The following is a 7,569-nucleotide window of genomic DNA, read 5'->3' as shown; positions in this document are numbered from 1 at the left end:
TACTTGGATGGGAAAGTCACAGAGAAGTTAATGTCCTGGTAGCAGACAATCAGAATGTGAATTATATTTCCCTAGAACAATAGGTTTTCAAACTTACACTCTTAAATATTATAATATACCAAAATAAAATTTATTTTTATGTGCTAGGAATCAACAATCTGAAAATGAAATTAAGGAAATTCTATTTATAACACCATTGAAAAGAAAAAAATACTTGGGAATAAGTTTAACAAAAGCAGTTAAGACTTGTGCACTGGAAACTACAGAGCATGAAATAAATAAATGAAAAACCAAATTAATAGAAAAACAGCTTATTTTCATGGGTTGGAAAATTTAAGATGATTAAGATGGCAAGGACTTCTCTGCTGGCCCAGTAGCTCAGACTGCACACTGCCAATGCAAGGGCCCTGCGTTTGGTTCCTGGTCAGGGAGCTAGATCCCACATGCCACAACTAAAGATCCAGCGCAGCCAAATAAATATGTTTACTATATACATATATATATAGTATATACATGTATGGCAGTACTCCTCCAGCTAATCTGCAGAGTCAATGCAATCTCTATGAAAATGACAACTGATTTTTCTGCAGGAATTGTCCGTCTGGTCCTAAAATTCATGTTGAAATACAAAGGGCCCAGAATAGCCAAAATAATCTTTCAAAACAACAACAAATTTGGAAGACTCAGACCCATTTCAAAACTCATTACAAAGCTGCAGTAATCCCAGGACTATGTAGTAGATATGTGAAGATAGATACAGAGATCAGATAGAGAACAAAGTCCAGAAATAAACCTAGACATTTATAGTCAATTGGAATGATGTGGTCAAATTAAATACAGGATCCTCAGTTAAATTTAAACAACAAATAATTTTTTAGTAGGTCCTGAACAATGTTTGGAACATACTTATACTAAAAAAATTGTTCATAGTTTATCTGAAATTCAAATTTAACTAGACATCCTGTGTTTTTATTTGCTAAATTTGGCAACCCTGAATAGGGAGGCAGGACAGACAAATTTTGCCCACATTGTTGTATGCCAGAGGCTCTGGGAAGGGGCTGGTAGGAGTTCTAGGTATTTACTTAAATTTCTGCTAAAGGAATTCTATTTTCTTTACAATAATAACCTTTAAAAGAAAAATATTGCAAAGTGGTAAAATGCATTGTACATCTCATTTAAAAAAAAAAAAAAAAACCTTTGGCTTTGTGTAGAACCATAATTAAAATTATTAAAATAGAGAATGAAACAGAATGTAACTGGATTTACCATAATCGTTGCAATAACTAGAGAAGGTTCCCCATTTCCCCATAAACAACGTTTTACTCTATCAGGCTCTTCTCCCCCTGTGCCCCCCCACCCCAGCATACTGTGACTGGTCTGAAAATGTATGCTGGGATCTTGAGTTGGCATTTCCTTTTGGTCCCTTCCGAGGTCACTCTGTGCAAAGTTTGCAGTTCTTTCCTTGATGACATTGTGCCCAAAGTGTTAAACCCTGTTAGCAGTCACTGGGCAGATTTCCTCAATGAGACCCTTGTGCGCCTGACAATGTGACTATTTGTTTGAAAGTCACTACCACTGACATTTGTGCTGCTCAGCGCTGTGTTACCAGTACTTTCTTTATGTCACTGTTTCTCTTCAGTAACTAAGAAAAGCAAAACAAAGTACAAATAACTGCTTATTCAGAAAGAAATCTCAGATTGTTCCTTAAACCTGCGCCAGGCAGCACATACAGACTTTTGAGTGATCTGGAAAATATGAAAAGCCCTTGGCTGGGAGACAAAACCCAAACTGATCTGCAGTGATGGCAAAAGCAGAAATAGGAGCTCAATAATAAAAATAAATTTCTGTACAACTGCTCGTGGCTTCAGGAGGGAGGAGGAGTTCTCAGAAGTTCAACTATGATCTGATGTTTGAAAGGAGGCTGCATGGGAGGGAGGGAGGGAGGGAGACCGGGCTTTGTTTCAGGGCTGGTCCCTCAATTGTTAGTTGATTGATTGAAAAAGGCAAATGGGGCTGCCGTCTCCCTGCCAAGGGTTTTATTCTGCCTCAGCCCTCCCTGGGTGCCTGGAGTGTGGACTCTCTGTGGCCCTCACCTGCTGCTTTGTTCCAACAAAGCCGGTGTCTTGCAGCCTCTGCCACTCACTCCTCTGAGCCGTTGTCCCGGCTGTCCTGAGCGTGTAGACCCTGCCACCCCCATCTGCCCAGCCACCTGCCTCCTTTAAATATCTTCCTGCAACCCCATGGCTTCTGGAAGCTCTCTGGAATCGTTGCCACCCACTTGTCTTTAACCGCCGACAGAATCCTCTCCCAGAGCCACTTTGAAAACGATTGTGTCTCACGTCTGTTGTGTGCGTGAGGCTGAAGCACATGTACTCGGAGGCAGGCAGGCTAGGGTTCATTAACTGATTTTGTCTCTCGCCGGCTCTGTGACCTCCAGCGACAACAGTCATGATGATACCTAGACAGCTAGTGAGCTGTGTGCCAAGCAAGTGCTCAGCATATCACGTGCTCCCTTTTATTTTCTCACCATGTGAAAGTTACGAGTGGCACTAGGGATAAAGAAGTTGCCTGCCAATGCAGAAGATGTAAGAAATGCAGGTTTGATCCCTGGGTTGGGAAGATCCCCTGGAGGAGAGCATGGCAATCCACTCCAATATTCTTGCCTGGAGAATCTCATGGACAGAGGAGCCTGGTGGGCTACTGTCCATAGGGTTGCAAAGAGTCAGACTTGACTGAAGAGACTTAGCATGCATTCATTCTCCTTGTTTTATAGACCAGAAAGCTGACTGAGAAGTAAAACAAACTTGATCAAGGTCAAATAAATCCCTCATGGTGGAACTGGGTTTGGAATTCAAAGGGTCAAGCTCTTACTGGAAGACTCAGATATCAGGAGAGATACCTTTGTTATTTCATCTTCTCAACAGCCCTATGAAGTTTGTATTATCCACATTATAGTGATGGGCTTCTTAGTTACTCAGTTGTGTCCAACTCTTTTCGACCCCATGGACTGTAGCCCACCAGGCTTCTCTGTCCATGGGATTTCCCAGCAAGAATACTGGAGTGGGCTGCCATGCCCTCCTCCAGGGGATCTTCCCAACCCAGGGATTGAACCCAGGTCTCCCACTTTGCAGGCAGATTCTCTATCATTTGAGCCACCAGGGAAACCCAAGATTACTGGAGTGGGTAGCCTATCCCTTCTCCAGGGGGAATTTCCCAACCCAGGAATTGAACTAGGGTCTCCTGCATTGCAGGCAGATTCTTACCAGCTGAGCTATCAGGGGAAACCCAGAGATGGGGCTACTAAGGGCCAAAAGGTTTCAATGACCCATCCATGATCAGGCCTCTAGGAAGCAGGCAACACTTCCAAGTAGGAAGCTTATACCTGCAATGGGGGGAAAAAACGTGTGCACTAATGAATTTGCAAAATGCAGGGTCAAATCTAACTAAACGGGTTTTTTTTTTTTTTTTTTTTTTTTGCCTTCTAAGTTTTAAATTATTTAACCATGGGGCTTCCTAGAGTCTTGAACAGTACACAAAATGTGCACCATAAGTCTCCAAAATAGGATTTCATAGGCAGCCTTTTCAAATGTATTGAACCACGAAGCTTTTTTTGAGATACACCTATTAAAGTTTTTTTCTGTGTGTGTGGTAATGCTTCCCTGAATACAAGTTAGGAAGACACTACACTATTTAAGTGATAACACCTGCAAGATAAGGAAGTCGCTAGAGACACATTGGTTGTTGCTATTCAGAAGGTAGTAACAAACCACTCCCGGTGCTTCCAGCATGAGTGAGCTATTGAGCCTGCCAGGGCGGGCCAGCTGCGCTTGGGTCTCAAGAGCCTGACCCCCAGATGTCGTTTGCTTTATTCATTCATTTAACTGGTATTTGTTTTTTGGTTTTGTTTCGTTTTTAATATTTTGTTGACCTGTTGTTTGTTGTTGCTGCTGTTTCACCTGAGCTATGTGGCTTTCTGGGTTTTTCCCATTGGATTCTTCCCACTGGGTTCTAATTTGGGATTAAGCATTTCGCAAGGTAGCCTCTTGTTAAAATCCAATAAAATTAAACTCAGGGCAAAGTTTAGAGTCAGCACCAGTCTTAATGTGAGTTGGCATTTAGCACTTAAGGCATTTTGTGATAATAGCTACCATTTATTCAGTGTTTTATTATGTACCAGGTTTTACATGGGTTGTTTCATTTAATCTTTCTCATATCCTATGGAGTAGGTACTATTGTAGAAGCCTCCAAGATGGTCCTCCGTGGTCCTCTCCCACAATGAATTAGAGATGCCTTAGATGACCAATAGAATACGTCACGGGTGGTGGGATGTGACTTCTAAGTCATCAAGGCATAATATCACTGAAACTTCCATCTCAGTCTCTTGGATTGCTTGCTGTGGATGAAGCCAGCTGCTATTTTGTGAAGACATTCAAGCAACATTGTGGAGAGACCAATATGGAGAGGAACCAACTTGCCAGCTACATGAGTGAGCCTTTTTGGAAATGTATTCTCCATCCCCAGTCAGACTTTTAGATGACTACAGAATCTGGTTGACATCTGACTGTAACCTCATGAGAGACCCCTGAGCTACTCCCAAATTTCTGACCCATGGGGAAGGCTATTGTTGTTTGAGGCAACTAAGTTTCAGGGTGATTTTCCACAAGCAAGAAATAACTAATAACAGGTACTAGTACTATCCCCCATTTTTCAATTGTGGGAATGGAAAGTATGAGACATTAAGTAACTTACTGAAGGGACTTACTTAGGTAACTTACTCACAGGACTTGTTCAAGATCACAGCCAGAGTTAAGGTCGCTGAGCAGGATGCAGCAAAGGACCCTTTCCCTCACACCCCAGAATACAAAATACTGCCCTGGAAGTCTGCTACAGAATCCAGATTTCTAGTTCTAGGCTCATTTATTCAGTGCAGTGATGTGATAACACAGAACATTTTGGACTCAGTCCATTTATACCTCTCATGAACTTTAAGGTCCTTAGAGAGTAATACTATTTACCTGGTTGTGGATGAAATAATTTACTATATTAAATGTTCAAGCAGAATCTAGGCACTGGATATTTTAAGTTTCCTTTCCTTCCAATTCCTCCTTTAGCATTAGGCTTCACTTCGGTGGTGAGGAAAAAAGAAGGTTAGCCCAGCCAACAATCTGTCATTCCCACCCTACAGGGAATTAGCTCATCCAGATGCAGTCCTAGCTGGCAGGAGACTGAGGAGGCAGCCTTTTTGCTTGGAGAGCAAAGGACAGGAAGACATAATTTTTGAGTATGGTTTACTTTGGGAGCAGGCAGGTTTGGATGGGTGCCCCAGGAGGCTTTTGGAATAGCTAGAGGGCATCAGAAGAACCCAGAGAAGCCGCTAAGTAGGAGGGAGCTTTTTATCACAAACTGACTTAAGGCCTGCCCCACACAAGTCACGTTAACAAAGACAGTTGTTGTGCAAGTGTCACCTGGAATATCTGCTGCTTCAGTTTCAGCCAGGAGAGACTAGGAAAAGAACGTAGTGATTCAGTCTTCAAAGTTAGTCTTTCTTTTGTGTTCTTTGGGTTTTTTTTTTTTTAAAGTCCTTGGCCCCAGGTATAAATATATTCAGAGATGCACAAAAACCAAAATTAAGTACCTTGGTTTAGGTCACAGAGTTTGGTTTAGAACCCCCCCAAAACCCATGTTGTAATCACTATGTTTAATCAATTCACTTTGGGTTGAAAGGCACACATTGCTTCTTCTAAGAAGCCTCTCCTCCATAATGCTGCTAAAGTTTACTTATTTTGAGAAATTTTAGCAATAATATGTAGTCTGGCATACTCTGTCAATAAACACTTGTTAAGACAAGTCTTTTGAACGCCTATTTTTGCCAGGCACTCTATGGCCTGCTAGGGATTTGGTAATGAACAAAACGTAGCCCCTCATGCTTTCATGAAGGTTACACTTAAGAGGTGGGTGGCATAGTAGGGTAGATGATAAATTATGTAATCAGCTAAAAGGTGATAGAGAAGAGTAAAACAGGGGAAAGAAACAGAAACAGGGTTTGTGGAGTGGATAGTACAATTTATATAGAGATTGGTTAGGGAAGTTCTTACTGAAAGGTGACATTTGGGTAAGACTCGAAGGAGGTGAGGAAGTGAGCCATGTGTCTATCAGGGGAAGAGCTTACCACTCATTTATCTATCACTTGGGACTTGCTGTTGGGTTCCTTCATGTTTGTAATTTTCTTTTTTCTTTTTTCCCCTAGTAAATTCTCAGGAGCGTGTATTTCTTTTTCTTTCTTTTTTTTTTTTCATTTGATTCATCATCTTAAGGAGCATGTATTTCATCTTCTGCTTCCTTGGGTCTGATATAAGTGCCTTCTACAGAATGTTATTTGTACCACAGGCTTTTTTTTGTACCACAGGCTTTTAATAAATGCTTGTTGAATATTTTGTTTAGAGTCATTTTCTCACTATTGCCCTTTTTAGGCAAGAAATGAAGGGGAAACTACAGTAGTTTAGTACTCTGTCCAATAGTCTAAATTACTTAGAATGTCCAAACCAACATTTAACTGCTCTATCCAACATTCTGGGTTGGTATCCTTTGCCTTCCATAAACATTACATCTAAAAAGATTTGCAAAAGTCTTGGCTTCTCCTAAATTCAAAACAGGAAGCCCCTATAATCTCTAAGCTGTCTTTATTCACCTCCAAACCCCAAACTGGAATCAACCATTACTATTTTGTAATTACAATCTCTTTGTAAAATGAGCTCTGACATTTTAAAAAAATGATTTCCTGCTTAAGCTAGAGACATCCTGTTATTCTTAATAATATTCTATGCCATCTAAATATTAATGTACCTTGAATTCATAAGGACAGAACCATACATAGCTGGTAACTCATGTGTTTCTCTTTGATTTTTGCAAAAAGAGACACTTCACGGAAACACTTTCCAATTTCTTTTTGAACAAGATTCTCAGTTTTCATGTCGGTGAGACACTGACTTTGTTTGAGTCAGTGCTTTCCACAGAAGTACATAACCTGTGCTTGATTTTGTTTTGAAAAGACAAATTGAAAACGCAAAGGAATTATAACAATGTTGAAGATCCTAATGACGCCAACAATAATTGTGTTGGGGAAAATTTAACAGATCAAAGTCAGAAGACAGAGTCAGCAGCTGAGGAGCGAGCTAACATTGCACATAGGAGATGGAGACAAGGTGACGTCTTAAAGAAGCTGAAGGGGTTGGGGAGTCAAGGGGGATCATTCTCTAAAGTATAACTGATAAAAACTCAGAAGACAAACTCACTGTGAGAGACACATCAAATAGTAGGTAGTAAGTCAAATGTGTCAAGAAGAGCTTGCTGCTTTGACACCTGTGGTCATGTACACGCCTCTAAGGAAGACTATTAGGATAACAGGGATGTAATCACTCAGGGTTTATTTCCCCAGAATATCAATTTCTAGCACCACATATTCTCTCCGAGTCAGCCCTCAAATGTATTCAGTAATGCTTTACTCACCATCTGGGGAAATAAACATCCAATCAAGCACAACTATCCCGAATCTTAATCATTTCAGGATGT

Source organism: Dama dama, chromosome 17, assembly GCF_033118175.1.
Source record: "Dama dama isolate Ldn47 chromosome 17, ASM3311817v1, whole genome shotgun sequence".
In the NCBI taxonomy this organism is placed as follows: domain Eukaryota; kingdom Metazoa; phylum Chordata; class Mammalia; order Artiodactyla; family Cervidae; genus Dama; species Dama dama.
Note: the sequence above shows the minus strand (reverse complement) of the source record.